The 19,643-nt window shown below is 34.0% G+C and overlaps 1 long non-coding RNA gene across 1 annotated transcript in view; it reads left to right on the top strand.

The window, feature by feature from the left end:
- Nucleotides 1-19,643, top strand: part of LOC148179400 (uncharacterized) — a 34,110-nt gene that overhangs the window by 4,412 nt on the left and 10,055 nt on the right. Inside the window, exons 2-3 of the long non-coding RNA XR_015771758.1 lie at nucleotides 52-94; nucleotides 12,319-12,355. This is a non-coding gene — a long non-coding RNA (uncharacterized LOC148179400). The remainder of the gene's footprint in view (nucleotides 1-51; nucleotides 95-12,318; nucleotides 12,356-19,643) is intronic.

The raw sequence follows: 19,643 nt of genomic DNA on the forward strand, positions 1-19,643 counted from the left end.
TACTCTTTTATTCGTTGTTGAGTATGCTATAACTTACACTTTTGTTTCCAGGTGGATTCCATTGAGAAGTCTGAGTAGATTCAACACCGATTTGGTATGTACCATCTTTTCCACACTGCAGTTTATTAATGAACGTGATATGCTGGAAAACGTAAATACGATTTTCAGCAACATTGTAGTACCGTGTAATATCACCAATATTAAACATCTTATTCGCTATTAACTTGTTTATGATGAACATAATACTTTTATATCTATTTTATCTGTTCTGCCGCCCCACCGTTATTTGTGTATCAGTATCGGTTATGAAAGTAATCAATAAGAAAGGGTCTGTATTATTTGATGCCAAGACATTAGCAACCCAATAGCGTCAGATTGTGCCGTAATATGACCTGATGATGTCTTTTATTTGCCAGAATGAAGAGAAGTACACTTCTCCATAAAATGCATTAAAAATCAATTATTGAATTCTTCGTTGCAGGTGTCTTTTTTAAGCATTAATATAACCGTGTGACGTGATTTTTTTTTTACCAACGAGACGTCTGAAGGTGCCGTTTTTAATAGAACGTAACTCACTTGATGTCGTCTTCGATTTGGTTAATATATTTTAGATGAGTGCAGTATATTTTTATGTCCGGAATTGAATGTAACTAAGTTCTCTCATTTTTCCCATTAACTATAGCGTTTAATAGTGTTTCTGTATGTTTATGATTTTTAGTGTGTAAAGAGCTAATGGTTTTTCACATTTAAAGAATTTTATCTGCCTTTTATACCTATACTTTTCCATTATAGAAAATCGAATAATGCTTCGGTGGTGGTAACGTTGGTGGTACTATAGCTGCCAAATTAGTTCCATATCCCAATCATTGTAGATCGGTGTATTACGGCTAAGTGAATAATTTTTGTTCAATTCAAAGCGAAGTTGCATCGAGATAGTATCGACGTGAATTCAGCCCATTAGTATTCATCAACTGAAACTGAAACTTTTCAAGACAAATGTAATTGAAGAAATGGCATGGAAGCGAGCGAAGTGAGCGCTCGCTCTTTTAATATGGTCAGTATGAGATGAGTGAGGAGGCGTGGATCTATTGATTCTATGATCTAAATGAAAGGTACATGCTTCTTTGGACTCAGAGGTGGCCATATTAGAACAATCCGTGATATTCTTTCGTCACAAAGGGTCTGAACATGGCTCGCAAAGTCATTACGTATCGGGCCAGTTGGTCTTTCCGTGTCTAAATAAGGTCAATTTAATTTCTAAATATATAAATGGCGACCATGCGTATGATTAGGTCTGCAGACTGCACGGTTTACTGGATGAACATGCTTGGCGAGAGGTCCCGCTTTTTACTCTTTGACCACTTCTTTTTTCTCTCCTGTGCTGCCACCTGTGCAGATGTCGAATTGAGATTCTGTGTCGCGCTCCGACGCTCAATGCCTCTACTAATCGCCCTTAAATAGACTCGCTTATTTTTTAATGTGTCGCGCTAAATACGTTGGAAGCAAAAGCTTTATTGAACCTTTTAAGGTCATTAAAGGTTCAGTTTTTCGATTTTGATTCGGTTAGAGTTAAAAATGAAAGGTCGTGCGGTTTTGTATCGACGGGTTTTTTATCGTAAGGGAGGGTGGAATAATGTCCTGGGAGGTGGTAATTAATAGGTGGTAAGTGTTCAAATCGAACGTCTGATTCACATCTGTCATGGACTTAATGCCAATAACGGAGTTAACAATGAATCAATTCCTGAACATGGAGAACCCGCTGCGTATTCCACATTTTATTGAATAATTAATTTAATATACCTGACAAGTGCATACATGCAGCGGCCGGTGTAAAATATTGTTTACTATTATCATATCGGAATTCGCATTATACCTTTTGGATTTTGGTACAGGAGTATCTGGGATAACTGATGAACGAAACGTGCACGATTAATTGGAGCATTTCTTTTTGTTTCAACCGTTCGAAGCCTTTGAAAGATTTGTTCAAATCGTCAGTCGCGAAATTTTAATTCTCGCAAATTGTGAAATGTTCATAAAAGGTAAAAAATTCCGTTTCAACCACCTGACAAAGTTCATGTTATTGTCACGCTGAATCCAACTGGTGGTGAGATTCCTCTGATCTTTGAGGATTTATATGTGAATTTTCTCTGTTAATTAGCAGCAGTTTAGCAAATTACCGGTCTCACGTCCGCCCCGTCCGAAAACGTCATTACCAAGCATTAAGTTTTTTCGTTGTTGAAATCCGATTTAAAAAGCAATAATTTATATTTCGCTCCTCAAATTAGTCCAAATAGAATTTTGACACCCATTTCCTGCGCGCATTACGTTTTAAATATTTTCGGGCGTCGCGGCGGTCGTCTCTATCTCCTATATCTGTGACGCCCCTCGGCATGAAAACGTCTCTAAATTGAGGGGTGCGAGAGTGAAAGTAACGCGGCGTCGGAGTCAGCATGGAAGGTGCGACGGGCGTCTGAAGGGTCGCCAGCGGCGGTGGCGGTGGCGGCGGCGACGTGACACGAGGCCACGAACCGTCAATCATCAATCGACGAATATCAATCTAAACGCTCTGATCAAATGAAAAGCCCACCCACTGTGGTTAAAAGTCTGTGCGTGGGGTCTTTTTGCTACCCGCATTGGCCCACGAACCCGACACAACTTCTTCTCCCCTAAAACATCTGTGGACCGAATCGGGCCCTCAGGCTGTTGCTTCCCGATTGCGTGGAAGACGAGGGTGCAATTGATTGCTAGGTGGTGACGACGAACGTTACAGGTGGCTTCCTTTATTTTAAGCGGCGGCGGTTTTTGTCAGGCACGATTGTCATTGATGTTTACTATCTCTCGACCTTTGCTTGGACAGGGATCAGTTTTTTACCCTATCCCATGAAATTTTTATGGGGTTTGAGGGTGCTACGTGGATTAATAACTCGCTCTTGATCGGAGCTATTTCCAGAAACACCCGCGATGTAATTTTGGAACTTGGTGGAGTCTATAAGGAGGCTTCTTTGACAGTAAATGAAATCTCAAACTTCAGAGCTGCCAACACATTTTAACTTGTAAAAAGTATGAAATTAGATGTCCGGTAACAATTAGCAGTAACTTTTGTCAAACAGGTTTAATTTTCATGCAACTTTAAATCCTTGTAATTTATTCAACACGACGTGGCTATTTATTTAATTTATTATTAAGTGGTATTACTCTCTATATCTGCATTTACATGCTTCTAGATTACTCATTCTATAAACGAGGTAAAAAACAATAACGGTATAATAAAGCATGCTTATTCGAGACACACAAAAAAACAAATATAACATGTTCTCTTTTTCGAATTGTTTCTTTAAAACGGTACAAAATCGTTCGCAATTGTCCGTCTATTTGTAAATTATTCATAAGACAATAAGCATGGATCGTGCACAACCTTCAATACTCGAGGTAATAAAACAATAGCGAGTTACATTTATGAAAAATATACATCAATTTCGTGAAGAGAAATAATGTATTCAATTGAAATTTAACAGACGTTCAGAAACGGTAAGTTATTGTTTCATTTGCGAAATGGCGCACGAAATAAAAATTTGTGTGTAAAAAAAAATCGGAATCGTCTGAGAATAATTTTTAGCGGCTTTCTACATTTCTGTCTAATAACGATTAATTAAAACTTGGAACTGAATTCATATCTCATAATTATTACATATAAATCTAGAGGCCTGGCTGTCTACTGAACTCGATTTTAATTATATAGTATAAAAGTTCTCTGCGAACTTTAATTATTTAATTATTTTTTAATTTGACGTTATTGCGACGTACTGGTGAATTCCTATCCCTGAAAGTTTTATTACTTTTCCCTTTTTTTAATTAAAAATATTGTTCGAGGAAACGGGTAAATATCGAATAATTATGCAACATTAGTAATGTAAATTTGAAAAGTTTAAATATTTGATATATTAATTGGTTGGGATGAATGGACATTGGGTGGATACAATACAAATAAAGGCGGGGTTATTTGTGCTACAGACCACCCATACCGTTATTATTGTGTTTTATATTCATTTACAAATACCTCAAACAGGTTGTCGCACATTTCAAAAATTCCAACTACCTTTCGGCCGTATAGAGAATGATTCATAAAACTTGGAAAAAATCGCGCTCTTATAAAAACAACCCGTCATTTATACCAGACAATGAATAAGTTAAATTATATAGTTTTGGCACTAGCACACCCATTTTCTACGTGAAAACGTAAAAAAATAAATATAATGAACGACGGCCAAACAACAACAAATCGCGTCATGGTTTGCTATAGAGAGGGCCAAACCCCTAATCAAACCGGATTAAGAAGTAAGATAATTCATCACGGCCGGAATGTTATCAACAATTAGTGGAGCGGCCGGTAATGTCTGTGATTGGAGGTAATTTGAGCAGACAGACAATATATTGTAATATCTATAATTGTGGACGGCAACCCCGTGGAGATTGCGGCGAAGCACTCTGTTATTAGGGACGTTGTGGATGCATGTGCTGGAGTGGAGCTCAGGGACAACACAACGACCAAATTATTTATTCATTTATTATTGGTGTCAACGCATTTTTACGTACACATTATTATTATCTTTTTTTTAAATCTCGCACCATATCGTGCAGAAACAATGGCATCGAGTTTGACTTTGCCATCTGCCACGTTTGTAATAGAATATGGTGCCCTCTTTTATAAATAATTTTATTTTATTAAGTACTGCTAGAAAAGTTGGGTGACTTACTGTCACCTGAGCATGATAGTGTTGAGACTGTTCTGTAACAGTTAATTCTAAGAATCTTATAATCTATACATTCAATAATTTAAAGATTAACTGAGAACATCTTAATTGTTTTTTCTTATTCGTGACTCCCTTGTATCACAACTATAAAAATTTGTATTTGTATGGTCATATAGTGAAAGCTAAGAATTTATTATTTGCATCTTTGAAAATACTTCGTGAAGTTTTAAAATTTATTTATTTGCTAATTAAAGGTAGTCTTTGATACCATTCTCCAAGTTAAAATAGAGTCCCTTGGAGTATGTATATAAAAAAAAATAAGATAAAAACTTCATATTTCAAGTTTGTCTGAAAATTTTGTAAAACTACTCTTAAATGTCTTAAAATTACTGATTTCTACTGCTGCGTGGCTTAGTTTTAATTTATGATTTTATTTTTAACTGACCAGAATCTAGACAATGGCAATGCAAGAAAATTAATGCTAAAGTAAAGAAAGATTTATGAAATATTATCCATCGAGAATTCCAGGATTTATGAAGATTCTAGAAATGAAAAAGAATCTACTGTAAACTCAGATGACATACACCTAGTAAATTTTATAGCCACATTATGAGAGGACCGGGCAGTACTAATCCTAGCGGTTGGGGACCATAAAAATCTCTTTAAATGATCACGAAATGAGTCCGGGCCTGTTCAACCATCGGTCAACCCTCTACCTAAAAATTTGACGGCTGCAGTTTACAACACCCAGTTTTATTTCTAAGGGTGGTTTGACTTAAGCCATAAAATGTTTGCTAGGTGTATGTCAACTGAGTTTACTATGAAGAGTGGAAAAGATGGCAAGGATTGTAGCAGAATCTTATTAAGCGTTTCAGGGATATAAGGAATATGCAGGATTAAAAAGATAAAAATTATCTAAGTCGTTTAAAACATCCAAAGAAATTCTACTACTACAAGTTGTGGGTCTAAAAAGTATAATTTGAAGGTTTAAAAAAATATTGAAAAATTCTAAAGATTGGAGAATTCAGAGGAATTAAAGTAAAGAATCTAGAGAACCGTCAACTTGCAAAATATTAATCTAAAGAAGAAACTTGTGAAGGGATCCAGATCATCTGAAGAAATCCATGGGTCTGAAGATTCAAGCATTTGGTACAGAAAATAAAATCAAGATGTTCCAAAATTGTCACTACGGTGTTTGGAATTTTTCTGCGGCAATTTTGGAACAAATCTAAAAAATTAATGATTAATTTAAAAAAAATATATCATTCCAGCTTCTGTTTAAATCAAAAGCAATGGTAGCAGCTTATGCAATGGCAGTAAGAGTATAAAAGAGATCTTTTCTATGGTAGGTAGGTATAAATTTATATAACATTATAAGGTGATTGTTAAACGGCCTTAAATACATATTTTCCCTAATTGAATTAACAAATCATGCAATACCGTTGAGAATTAATTCCATGTTGTATTTACAAATCGTGCAATCCTTTGACATTTCTAATCACAAGAATGGCCATCATGGGAAACCGATCTACTTAAATCGTGTTCTGCAATTGAAATTTATCCACGATCAGGAACTGAGTTCACAACTCTTTAATTTTACGTTTTATCAAGACTGGATTTGCATATTATATTAAATGGTTGAGAACACGACAGTGAAAAATAGCTCTCGTGTATTTTATGTAGTAAATTGTAGATCTTTCACTCTGATGATACGTTAATGGTCACTTGGCAGTTTAATTAAAAAAATAAAAATTTATCTCGTTCTATTGTTGGTAAACAGTTGGTAAACTAGCATCACGTTTCGCTGTTTGAACTGAATACGGGATTGGTAAAATCAGACGTATCTTCCAATTAAGTAATTCTCTTTTCCTCCCAAAGAAACTGCAATGGCGGTCAGTTAAAATTACCGTGATGGCTGAAGGCATTTTGTATGTAATTTGAGTCAAATAAAGATTACGGCGTTCTGATAGTCCGACTGTGGATTGATATCTACATAAAATATCACTGTATGATTACTGCATTCTGCGATGTATTAAAGCAATTATTATACACTTTTTCGCGAAAACCTTCTTGGGCTTCGGGCTGAATGCTACTGTTCACAGCGTCGTCTAATTATGCATCAACACTGAACCTTGCAAACGTTTATTATATTGTTGTTTTCTATTTTGGTTCTTTGTTTATCCACAGTCATTATTTAAATGAATTTTCGAATACCCAATTTATTACAGTGTTTTGTAACGTGGTTACGTTGAATAGAAATTATACGTTTATTTCTGATCAACTTCATACTACCACCTTGCCGCCTTCTTAAAAAACAAATCATCATGTTAGATACAACTCGAGAAACCGTCATTAATTCAGAGCATGCGATTCGACGTAGTTGCAAATATTAAAATTCCAGAGCAATTTCAATCAGCTACTGAAAGAAAAAAAGAATTCGGAACGTTGTAAAAATAAGAAAAAATGATTTTCAGATCAGACAATCATAGTTAGCACGCTCAAAGTTTGTATTATTTTTAAAGCAGCTGCAACACTCGAGGACTCTTATTCTCCGGTTATTATAATAAAATAATAAACAGATGAAGAAATTCACAATTAGTTTGGTTTCCAGTTGAATAAGCCCCGACCCTGTGGAAACCCACGGAGAGCTCTCGTGCTGATTTGCGAATAAACTGCGACGCAAAAGGGGACGCACACAAATCATTTGCATTTTAACTTTTATTATTTTCCCATTAACACCCGCAGTGATATACAGTTATTATAGAGCAATTTTAAACTATTATCACAAGTGTGAATCTATTTTCAAAACGAAATTTCAATTAATCACCACTAGGCTGTTGCAAATAAATTATAGCGGTTTTTCGGGAGTTGTTTTGTTGTTGCATTTACCGCATTTTAAGAAGTCCGTCTTTTAATTTCAGTGCATCTTGAATAAACATATTTAGTACTGGGTAATGTCGGAGCTAACCCAATTTTGTAGTGACTTCCAGCCATCTGGAAGTAAAAGTTATAGATTAATATAATTTAGTATTGATGTTCAGAAATATCGTTCGGTAACTCGAAATTAAATTTGGCGAACATGAAATATAATATAATTTGTAGCAGACCCGGCTAGCTTCTATAATTATATTTATTATATTATTTATCGAAGGAGAGTAAAAGAGACCCTTTGCTAAATTGCATTGTGGTCATATTTTAGTTGGGCGTGGAGAGAAGACAGGTTGGTGATGAGAACACATTAGAATATTGATATAAACTTCACAAGTAATACTAGTTTTAGTTAAAGTTTATGTCGGCGCTAATGAACTCAATTATAACTTTGAGAATGTTATATTCGATTAAATTTTGGCAATGCGTCGAGAAGTATTAAGACGTAAACTAAATATTAAGTTACTGTGAAATTCAAGACAGACATTTAATTTTAGATGGGGGAGAACCGTCCTCTAGAACAAATCATATTTGAGCAATATTCAAACTATGAATCAAATCAAATTAAACGTCGCGAGCCCTCGATTTTTTACTTTTCACTTGGATAATTAATGACGTGAAACAATACCGTGTTATAAAATAACAATGTTAATGTTTTATTAACAAGATTTGAATATGCCGCGATGATAAATTCTTGATTAAATATGATTAAATTGGAAACTTTAATTATAGTTAGGGGATAATGTAATTACTAAGATTTTCGGCTTTCAAAAATTCATTAGGAATATAATTATCAGAAATACCCAATTATTGTGCTGAACTATTAACAAGTTTTAATTATTTAAACCCGCTATCGTCCCTCACTAATTCTCGAACAGTTACTCCATTAATTGAACCGATGAAGATATTAGAAAGACAAACGTCAATCTAAATTTTTCGCAAAATTATTTCTTTTAATCGTAAACAATACTCGTCCGTTATTATAACAACAGTGGAATGTGGCTAAACGTTTCCAAAGTATCTGATGTCGATATATTATTGAAGGTCTATAATTTAAGTACCTGAACCTTCGTACGTCCATTTAAATAAGTTATTACAAAATTACCGTGGGTGATGGTTGTATGTTTAGATTTATTACGATCGTGCCTTTTTCTTATTAATACCAGCATCATTTACAACTACCGCCAATAATTATTATAAATAGTATCCACGACCGGTCCTTATTGACATCGTGTCGAAATACATCGATATCGAATAAACCAGTGGCGGACGATGGGCTATAATTATGAGGGGACATAAAAAATGAAAACTTACCCAATGTTTTTTGCTGGGCGAAAGAATACATTATGGAGAAACATACGATTTATCTACTTCTGGTGCATTATAAAATGGATTACACTCCAGAGTTAAGATGCTAAGCAAATTTCTTAGTCGTGGATGGATAGACACAAGAGATGTGGCACTTGGACATTTTTTTTCAAACTAAGTGTAAATGTAGATCTATAATTTTGGATTTTCCGACACTTAATAAGCATGTCAAAGTCTTAATTAGAAGAAATCAAAAATAAATTTCTTTAGACCGCTCTCTAATTGCAATTAGTGACGAATTGTAGTATGTCCTATAAGAATACAGTCAAACTCGAGAACTCGATAACTCGAAGTAGCAGTTGCCAGAAAAAAACTTCGATTTATTGAGACTTCGAGTTATTGTAATTTAATTTTGGCCTATATTTAGAAGTATTTATTAAAAAATGTTATAATATGTATGATATATGGACATCTTTAAAGTTTTATATAATTGCACTGTGTTTAGCGGTACTACACCGTATTATGTTGCTACGTCTTTTTTTCCGCTCATCCGCTTGGACATATTTAACTAGCTGATATTTTACGCTAATATGTAATGTTTTTAACACACGTTTAGGAAGCATTAGGAAACGTAATCAAAACAGAGTCAAAACAGCTTGTAGTGTACATTATTGCATGGGCTAGACGTGTCTGGACCTCATGTGATTTCTTAGAAAATTCGACTTATCAAGAATGACATCAAACTTTAATCAAAAAATGATCTATGGATTTTTTTCTTGTTCAAACTCCGTTAGAACGAACGAAATCGGTTAAAAAAATACTCCTAACAAAGTAATGAACGGGGGAATTTATCAAATTTTCCATTTTTAAACAACTCCCAAATGCTATTGAATTTCAAGATTGAAATTGGAATGCTATTCTTTTAGTCAATGGTTTCCACACAAAATTTTGTGCTAATTTAAAAAAAAGAAATATGAGCCCACATCTTCGTGATTTGGGACGACCTTGCTCATAAACTCATTGTAGTCAGATTCCTGAAAACGCAGAACCACGTAAGCTAAAAGATTTGACTTAGAATGTCAATTTAGTTTGTCCTATTCATCAAACCTGTGGGATTATACAAGGTGTTTATAAATGTTTCTAGCATCAAGGGTGACTCTAGAATTTCTGTCGTGCCCTATTTTGCCACTTTGTTTGCATAGTGAATGTCTTGAATCTTGAAAATTATTTATAATGTTACTTACGTCAATCACGTTTCAGTTATGGTTTTGTGTCCAAGTTTTTGATTTTCAGGTTTTAAACCACAACTAGAACTCAAAACTTACTTTGTTTCATGTTTGAGTTTACTGCAAATGTCAGTTGAAAAATCGAAATCCACATTTGTAATGAGCGGCAAATTTCTTTGATGCTACAAAACACCGTGTATTTAGTCCCAGACGATATCGTTTAATTCAGGATTAAGTCGTGTCTACAATCCAAATTTCGTTCAGTTCTTGCTTTAGTTCAGAAGTCAATTTTAGTCACGGATTACATTTAATCCCAAATTAAAAATATTTTTCTGCATTTGGATTTGATGTACATATAATCTAGATTAAAGCTTTAGTCTTGAACTAAAAACTTAGTTCTTTCTTTTAAAATATAATTACATTGACATGTATTAGAATTGTGAAGATGTGAGGGCATTGGTCGTCGCTGGATCAAACTATGAAAAATATGAATAAAATGAGTAGACCCCACGGGAACAAATAATAATTTATGGTTGACGTTATTCGAAAAGGTTTTTTCACAGGTGAAATGAACTGATAAAGTATTCAAAATTGCATTTTTCTCAATATATTGGAGAACGTCGAATTACCATCAATAAAAAATAATGAGTAAGTATGTCCATCGAGGCTCGTTTCACGGGCACTCTGAAAATCATAAATATGTACGAGTTGCTGTAAAAGCCACGAGTTGGGGGGTGAACGGAGTGAGACCAGAGAGGAATAAAAACTGTCATTTTTTAAAATTCACAAATAAGTAGAACGCGAAATCACGATCGGAAATAATGGCAGAGGTTGGTAAGCATTCATTCGTTATTTATCGGAATTAATATAATGACATATCGATTTGAAATCAATTCAAGATGGCCGCCGGTCGTGTATTCCAACTCTCTCTCCGCAAATATATACATAAATGCATAACTAACTAGGCAGCTACTGGCGAATCATCTCTCTCTTCTCCTAACTATAGGTTACTTAGAATAAAAATTTAAATATAAACTAGCATTCCGTGATATAGCCATATCCACGTTCGTTTTAGCCCTTCCTTGCTTTATTCAACAGTTGCAGCATTTGCCAAAGAAATTATCCACTTGTCTTATTTGCCTTACTCTTTTATTCAGACATGCAATTGTTAATCTTTCTCTTCAACGACTCACTTTTATTATATATTCCGATTGTAGATGGGAAATTAAATATGTCTTTCTCTTTGTTTTTGATTAAAAACATACTTGGAACGTCTTAAGTGCTTCAGACTCATCTTACTTTACTTCTTAACCATTGAGAAGATGGCATCATGTGATGTACGATGCGATATTTAAATATTAAAACGTTTTAATATTCGCCAATACGGAAAACGTTGGTTCGTTTCGGCGCGACTCTTACCCTTTACGTCTTAAAATAAAAGCTACAGCGACGTTGAATTTTAAATGCTTCATCGGTTTTGCACTTTTTCATTCGAAACAACTTATGGATACACTCTACAACTATTGCTAAACACATGTTACAAAATAAAGAAAATTTTAGATTTATATCTTCGGTGGTTCGAAGATTGTTTCCATCATATTTCAATATCCACTTTAACACAATTTTTAAAGTTTGATTTAACACAATTTATGTGATTACTATGGTACAGTTTATTTTTATTTTTTTTAATTTGTCCAAGCTAGAATTAAACTCTTTGGGTTTTCGGAATGAGGTAAAATTATTTTAGTCCGCATATCGAAGAGCGGATGCATATTTTAAGTCGATACGGGATAAATATTTGAGCGTTGTCTATGTAGATGCTTTTTTCTGTAGTTGTTGAGTTTTCTAACAAAGTGAAGTTGGAGAGTTAAAACATTTCTTTTTTTATAATTAAACCAGTAGTTTTAGTGTAAATAATTGTCGTCCGGCGGATAATAAGAAAAGTTCTTCTTATCTATAAAACAATTCAAAGGGATCAATAAGATGTAATTAATTTTGAATATATAACATAGAATTGGCTCATGCTGCCCTACTTTCCATTATACACCCCTGACAATAATTTACCTGTGTAGTACACGCTCTAATAATTATTTTCTGTGTTTCAGTTTGAGACTATCTCGTTCTTATCACTATCAACGTTTGGTAAGTATTCCTGAAAATAGTATAATATTAAGACGCATTTGCATCAGCATTAATATATTAGCGGATATAAATAACGAGTGCCGCAATTAAAGAATCGAGCAATTAAATTGGTATATTTATGAGTTTTCGTGTCAAAAAGCGAATCGCAAAAATTGCTTTCCCCGATATCTTGAAACTTATAAATTAACGTGTGTGGATGTATGTGTGTGTTTGTGGTAGCTGGGGGTGGCATGGGGGAGAGTATAGATATTGATTACATTTTCGAATCTGGCATTCTCTTTATTCCGTTTTAAAAATTCCAATTCATCATGATACTTCGAGAGAACTCGTTGGTCGCAAAGCAGCAAAGCAAAAATCAAATATATCACATTTGGTTATCAAATATCGAATGGATAGGCTCTCGATCAAGCCCCGGAGCTAGCCGTTATTCCCAAATATAACAAAAAAAATTGGTCTGCAATATCCACTCCTGCTGTTGGCTTAGTAAAAATACATAAATATAATGGATACAAATTGTCAATCGTCCTCCCTGGGGCTTGATTGAATGGGGGGTGTCGTTGCGATCACCCCATCGTGTAGATCAATGCGGAGACTCGGTTCCGTCGATGCGCTAACACGAAAATTACAAGGTAATGCACGATCGTATAAATGATAAGAATTATCACTTTGGCTCCGTTTTAGCTCCAGATAAAAGTTTTGATTGAATCACGGCATTATCGTGGGACCTGCGTAAGTTGTATTAGAAATAAAGATGTTAATGCGAGGGAGTGTATTTTTTTTGTAATTAAAAAAAAGCTGTTCCATAATTTTCCCTTTTGAACATAAAGCCTCTCCCCCATCCGCGTATATCATCCACATATAATGTATGTATCATATACATATACATCTGCATAAAATTTAAAAAAAGAGTATGAGTTTTTTTACGCTCGCAAAAATTTACCCTCTGCTCTGACCCATTAGTAATTCAGTCAACCCCGATCACATGTGGACAAAATTCGCTCTAATTATTGTAATGGATGGCGATTTCGTTGATTTTATTTTTAAATTCAGAAAAAAAATGCAAATTATTAATACATGGAATTTTTGCGAACCCGTTCCTGTTATTCAATTACTTTGTTCTGTTTGGTCATCACGAATATCGAAATGGCGGAACAATTTTATACGCGGCGGTATCCGTATGTGTGTGTGTGTATGTGTGCCTTGTTATCAAACAAAATGTAAAACAGCAATATTGAAAGTTTTCGCTGTATTGAAAAAAACTGGGAAAATCTGCGACTGGAATTGTACGTAGGTAGAGGAATTTTTGCATATTCATTCCGATTTCGTTCTTTTGTCGCCATTTTTCTGTCATTTTAACTAACTAAAACAGAATTGTTTGTACAACTGTCAGAATTTTGGCCGGCTCTGTTTTACACCACTACTAACTCAAACTTTCTCAAGTTCTTAATTTGTAATACGGTTCCTATCGCTAAATCTGGTGCTCTACATTCGCTGAGGGATTTTTTTCTAGTTCGCGCCGTTGTTGTGGGATGTATCTTTTCAATCGGCTGTAATACACTCTCTTCATTAACATTTTAAACATTTTCATTAGATCGCTTATTCACGGTTGTTCAGCGCTGTATTGACTAATGAGGCTAATTGACTGTTTTTTAGAAAATTATTTATTTTTGCTTCTGTGGCTCTTGTGGTAAGCATGTTGATAAACGGCACAGTCAAGGCGACTTAGAAAATGAATCAGGCGCGTGTTGAAATTTGAAGTAAGTTGTTATCTCTGTGAACGGATCTCAAATTGTATCGCAAATGAACGCCCGCTTCAAAAAATTATGCATCTAAGAATAATTAAGAAAGTCGAAAGTCTGTGATTTTTAAGACAATTTGAACATTTCTCTTGTCTTAGCAGCTTAGATTTTCAGGTCCTCTACTTTTTACGATTTTATTTGAATGAAAGTTGGTCGAGAATTGGAAACATAAAGATTACAATTTACAGGAATAGATCTAAAAACTTGAGAATGAAAGTTAAAACTTTAAGAAGAAATTCGAGGAATTTGAATGAATTTGAAAAATATAAATTAAGAAGACTGTTGTGGGAATTTAAAGAGTCTGAAGATTTTTAGGATAAAAAAAAGAGTCTGAAAATTTTGGAGTACATATTTAAAGGAGAACAGAAATATTTACACATACATACCTACATCCTAAAGAATTGAAAAGGTGCAAAGATCTGAAAATCTAGAAATCCCCTTGTTCTTCTGAAATCAAGATTCTTTAAATTGGATGAAACTGAAAGGATCAAACAATGTATTAAGGGTCCGAAAAATCAAAATCTAAAAGATAAGATCAATGAAATTATAGGGATCACAGGATTTGTACACAAAAAATTTCAACAACTTAGGACATTGAAGGAGCTGCTTGATTCGAAGGATTTAACAAATCTTCTGGGCAGGACCTACAGGAACAGAAAGACCTGAAGAATCTAAGGAGTACGATTATCTCAAGAATATGAATTTATTAAATCTAAATGCGTTTCGAATTCAAAGAACCTACAGATCCTTGAGAATCAATCAAGGCCTGAGAACCTAAAGGCTTTAAAAAAATTAACTGAATATGAAATATTTAACAAGTCTGAAGCATCTGGGTGAGAAAAAAAGTTATATTAGATTTCGGTGTGTTTAAAACAAAATTAACTTACTTTATGTTGAAACAAAGAATTAGAAAAAATATTAAAACAACTGTTTTTCTACTTATGATAAAATGTTGCAACTGTGTTGTAGGAAAATTCTCGCTTCACTGGTAATAAACAACTCTGAAGCTTTGTAGTTTCTTATACTCGTATTTTAGAAAAATGTTCTGCCACTTTACCGAGGATCATTTTAAAATCTTTTATGATATATCACAATGTTTTATAAACTAAAATGGTGGTAATGTGTCTTTTATTAAGAAAAGTTTTCAAATTTATCCGTTGTTTGACTTTTAATGCGCTAGATAAAACTTTCAGTGAATTCTCGGTTTAAAATGGTCCATCTGTAAATAACCCGCGAAAACCACAATAATATCGAAATAAATTACGAAAAGCGTTGAGCAACGCTCGTATATTTTTAAAATTTATTTACGTTGACTTGTTTTTCAGAGAAATTTATTTTGTACGGTTATAAAAAATTCAATTTCATTTACAAAACTGTAAAAATGCATAAATAATTCAAACAAAAAAGAGTCAATATTACATAAGCTGGCGTTAGCAGAACTCGCTCCCGAATACGTTTGTCGGTATAGAATGAGGGGGAGCGAGAGCTCATCACTCAAACCCCACAACTGAACACCGAATTTGGGGATTTTAATTTTGTCATTGATTTTCTTGATGCAAAATGTATATTAATTACGAACGTGTTTGACGAGACGGGGACACAACGTAAATGATTTGTAAATGAGATGAAAGATTTTAAGTTGTTGCCAACCTAAAACGTTGATGTGGATTGGGCGACTTTGTGCCAATACGATTTGAAATTATTTTCGATTGGAATTGTCAAAACCTCTTTTCTCCCTCCGGGATGTGCTGGCGCTTTTTGAGTCCGGCGGAGTCAAACGTGTGCTCGTTCCGGAGCCTCCGGCAAGGGCAGTTATATTACCGTTCGCGCTAGGGCAGTGGGTCTGTAGCAAGCGCGATTTGTTTTGATTACACTCTTCCCCCACTTTTGATGAATAATGAATGTATTTTTTGCAAACAACAAAGGGAGGGCCTGGTGACGAGTTGCCCACTGTCAACCGTATTCCGGATAACGCATACGTATATATATTTTTGGATTATTATAAATGTCACATGGATTGATATATCTTGTGGTATCTGCGCTGCCCTACCCACATTTGCAGATAACTCAGAATTATAGCGGTCGGCGATTTTTTGTTTCATTTGAAATATGCTTCTTTTTTGGTAATTGTTGTAAAAGATTTGATTGGAGATTGCACCTGAATATTTGCGAATTTACGGCCGAAGAGGATGCCAGCTGCAACAGACTCTGGAGGCGAGGGCCTTTCACTAAAAAGGGTATCATGGAATAGGAGACAATAATAGAAAGTGTAGGTGGCATTGCAAAAAAGATTAAACAAGTGAAAGCTTAAAGGGGATTGTTAATTTTTTTATTGAATTAAATATAAAATTTGTTTTTCAGTTTTCTAAAAAAATGGGGGTCTGTAGAACACTATGTGCACGCTGTGTATTTCAGGTGTTAGCTTATTACAGGAGCAAACATACTCATTTTTCACAGAATTTCAAGCAGAATCCAAAATGTTGCTATTTAATTTATGATCCACCAAAGAACTGAGTTAGAAGTAATAAATGTTTCAGATACTTTGTGAATATTCAGTTCCGAAATTTTTAATGCTCCATATCTCCGAAACAACGAGAGAAGATGCGGCCTTCGCGCGTTTTTCTCGCGCTTTTGTTGTTTTTAATCCGCTCTCAGATATCCAAAATTTAGTATTTTCTTATATTGCATGGTTGTATAATTTTGCAAAAGTTAGAAGAAATGAAAAACCTTATTCTTATTTATGGTATATCTGCATACTTTTTAGAAGAGCCAAATCCTATCAACAAGTTCTTCAAATCTGTGAAAAATAGAAACCTTGTAGAAATGCAAGTCGGGTTGCTGTTTCTACTTCTTTTGGCCATTTTGGCCCGATGAGTTATAATTTTTATGCGACGGTCAGTCAAGCTACGCCGGCCAAAATTAGTGGTTTTCAATGTAACTCTTATCTTTCAAACATAATTCTCTTGAAGAAAATTGAAAGTAATTTGAAGAAGCGCAACCGGTTTAACAGTGACTTCCTGGAGACTGGAGATTTACAGATCGTTTTACGGCAACTCTGCCAGATGTACGTAAAAGTGACAATAATAATTGCTCTATAATAAGATTGTATATTGATTCAAAAGTTATCAAATAAATATCTGGAATTGATAAATATACATCTTTATGGCGAATAAAATTTTTATGACTGTTGCCTAATTAAACAAAAATATGAAAGAATAAACTTCGTTTCGCGTTATAAAAACATTACGTAGGTACATAAAACGTAAATATTAATAAAAAAAATCTTGATATGTATTTAAAATCTAAATAGATGTGCGATCATAAACTATAATTTATCGTTATTATTCGCGTGGTTAACAAGAAAAGGAACGGAGCGTTGAAAAGGTCGCACAGCCCAAATCCAACTTCCCCAACAAAGAAGGAATTTTACATACAATAGTGTATTTAATACGACAAAAATTGAATGACTACTTGTTTATATAAATATTTAGGTAACAGTATTAAAATTAATTCCACATTAAAATGCATCATGGATTTTTTATACTTGGGTGACGTTGATTCAAGTTTACCATTTTCAATAAGTAAATGCTTATTCATTGAAAACAGGAAGTCGTATTATAATATGATAGATCGTCTATTATAATGCCAGTTCACGACCACTTTTCATCGCAGTTTCTTCGTTTCACATTCAACTACTAAAACAAATATATTGTCCGACGTTAATAAAATAGAAAAATTTAAATGAATGGTAATTTTGCACGACGGGCATCAAATGGATATACGTCAAATTATATAGTAATGATAGAACAGCATTACAATAAACATATTAATTATATTAGATATTTGAATGACATTTGACAAGTAGCTACTGGTGAATCATAGTAATAATGATGAGGAGGACAATGACTAGGAAATAACAGTTAGTTACACAATTCTCACAAAATTGTTTACAAAATAATGCCATGTCGGAAACGAAATTAAATCACAGTATTATCCAATGATAATGATATTGTAACCCCAATTAAAAATATTCGAGCCGATCTAAAAACGCAAAATTAATATCTATCTGCTGGGATCATGACGATTTTCAGTTTGCATTCGACGGACGTTGGCGTAATTAATAATAATTTAAAGCATGCACTGCTACGGCGAGTTTACAGTAATTAAACCTTACCAACGCAATAATAACAAAAATTGAAACCCCAGGACTTGGAGCGAGGAGTGTGAGAGATTTTATGTTGTTGACCGATTTACTCGATTCATACTGAGATATTTATAATTATGTTGGCATCTCTGCTTGTTAGTTTGACAGTTTGAGCATTAATTGATTCTCATTGTACTGATATAGATAACAGAGGTATAACATGTTCAAAATAAGTCACCTGCTAATCAGCGTTTTTCTCCAGTTTCCTTTGTTTACTAATTGCAAATCACAAAATTCAAATTTGGTCCGTAATTATAATTAGAAACTACTATACTATCTTATTTGGTTTATGGTAGTGCAGCGATTTTATGTGTGGCAATTAAATTCATAATTAACAAGTTGGTAAATTATTTCGTGCACCAAAATGAAATGGCAGCTTCAATGTGCAATAAAAGTTAGGTAAATAAATTGAATTTGATATTTTTGAAACCAAGTCTGCACTCGGAATCCGTAAAACATGACCGAGGAAGTTTTTCCTCCTTAATATATTAGAGTTGTTTTGAAAACGGCAAAGAATACTGAGTGTAATTATTTCGAAACGAACAAAACAGCTAAGTGGCAATTAATGAGGTTTAGCAAATATTCATGATGTCCTGGTATACATAAACAACATGTATTTTCATGAATGTTTTAATTACTCGCCGCCATCGTTAATATTATTGATGAGTTTATTATAAAACAAACACATTAAGGGTTGACAGTATTTGTTGCATGTAAGAGCACTCTCAATAAATTATGTGTAAGAGTGTGTGGGGGCCATTACGCAGGCTAAGAAAATTATAGACGGATAAAAAACAACCCAGAAAATCGCCATGATTAAAGTGGTGTCAAAATTATTAATTAGCAACACACACTGCTTTGTCCTCGCATTACTAATCTGATTTAGATTAGATTTTTTTGCCTACAAGTAATACCATATTTGGTTTTGACATGACATATCCTATAGACAGCTTAGGAAAATCTGGTTTCTGTGATTCAAATTTTGTAATTACACCAGTGAAGAGTTCCCGCTGAGTTGTTATATTATTAAAATCATCTATATTCATTCCACAGTAATTAGAATAATGGCTTGATGTTTTTGAAATATGATAGAATGTCGTGCGCTCTTGGAATAGGCGGGACTTTGATTTATGGATAATATTGATCAACTCACTGATATGTGATGCTTAAAAACTGCATACAAGTATTTATAAACAAGGTTTTTACGTTTGGAAAAAGTGGCCGACGTCCTATTACGACGGGGAAGAGTTATTTCTTTCGTCGGAGTAGTAATTAAAAAATTTCA

The sequence above is a fragment of the Gnatocerus cornutus genome, chromosome 2, assembly GCF_029298725.1.
Source record: "Gnatocerus cornutus isolate USDA-ARS CGAHR chromosome 2, icGnaCorn1.1, whole genome shotgun sequence".
NCBI lineage: Eukaryota > Metazoa > Arthropoda > Insecta > Coleoptera > Tenebrionidae > Gnatocerus > Gnatocerus cornutus.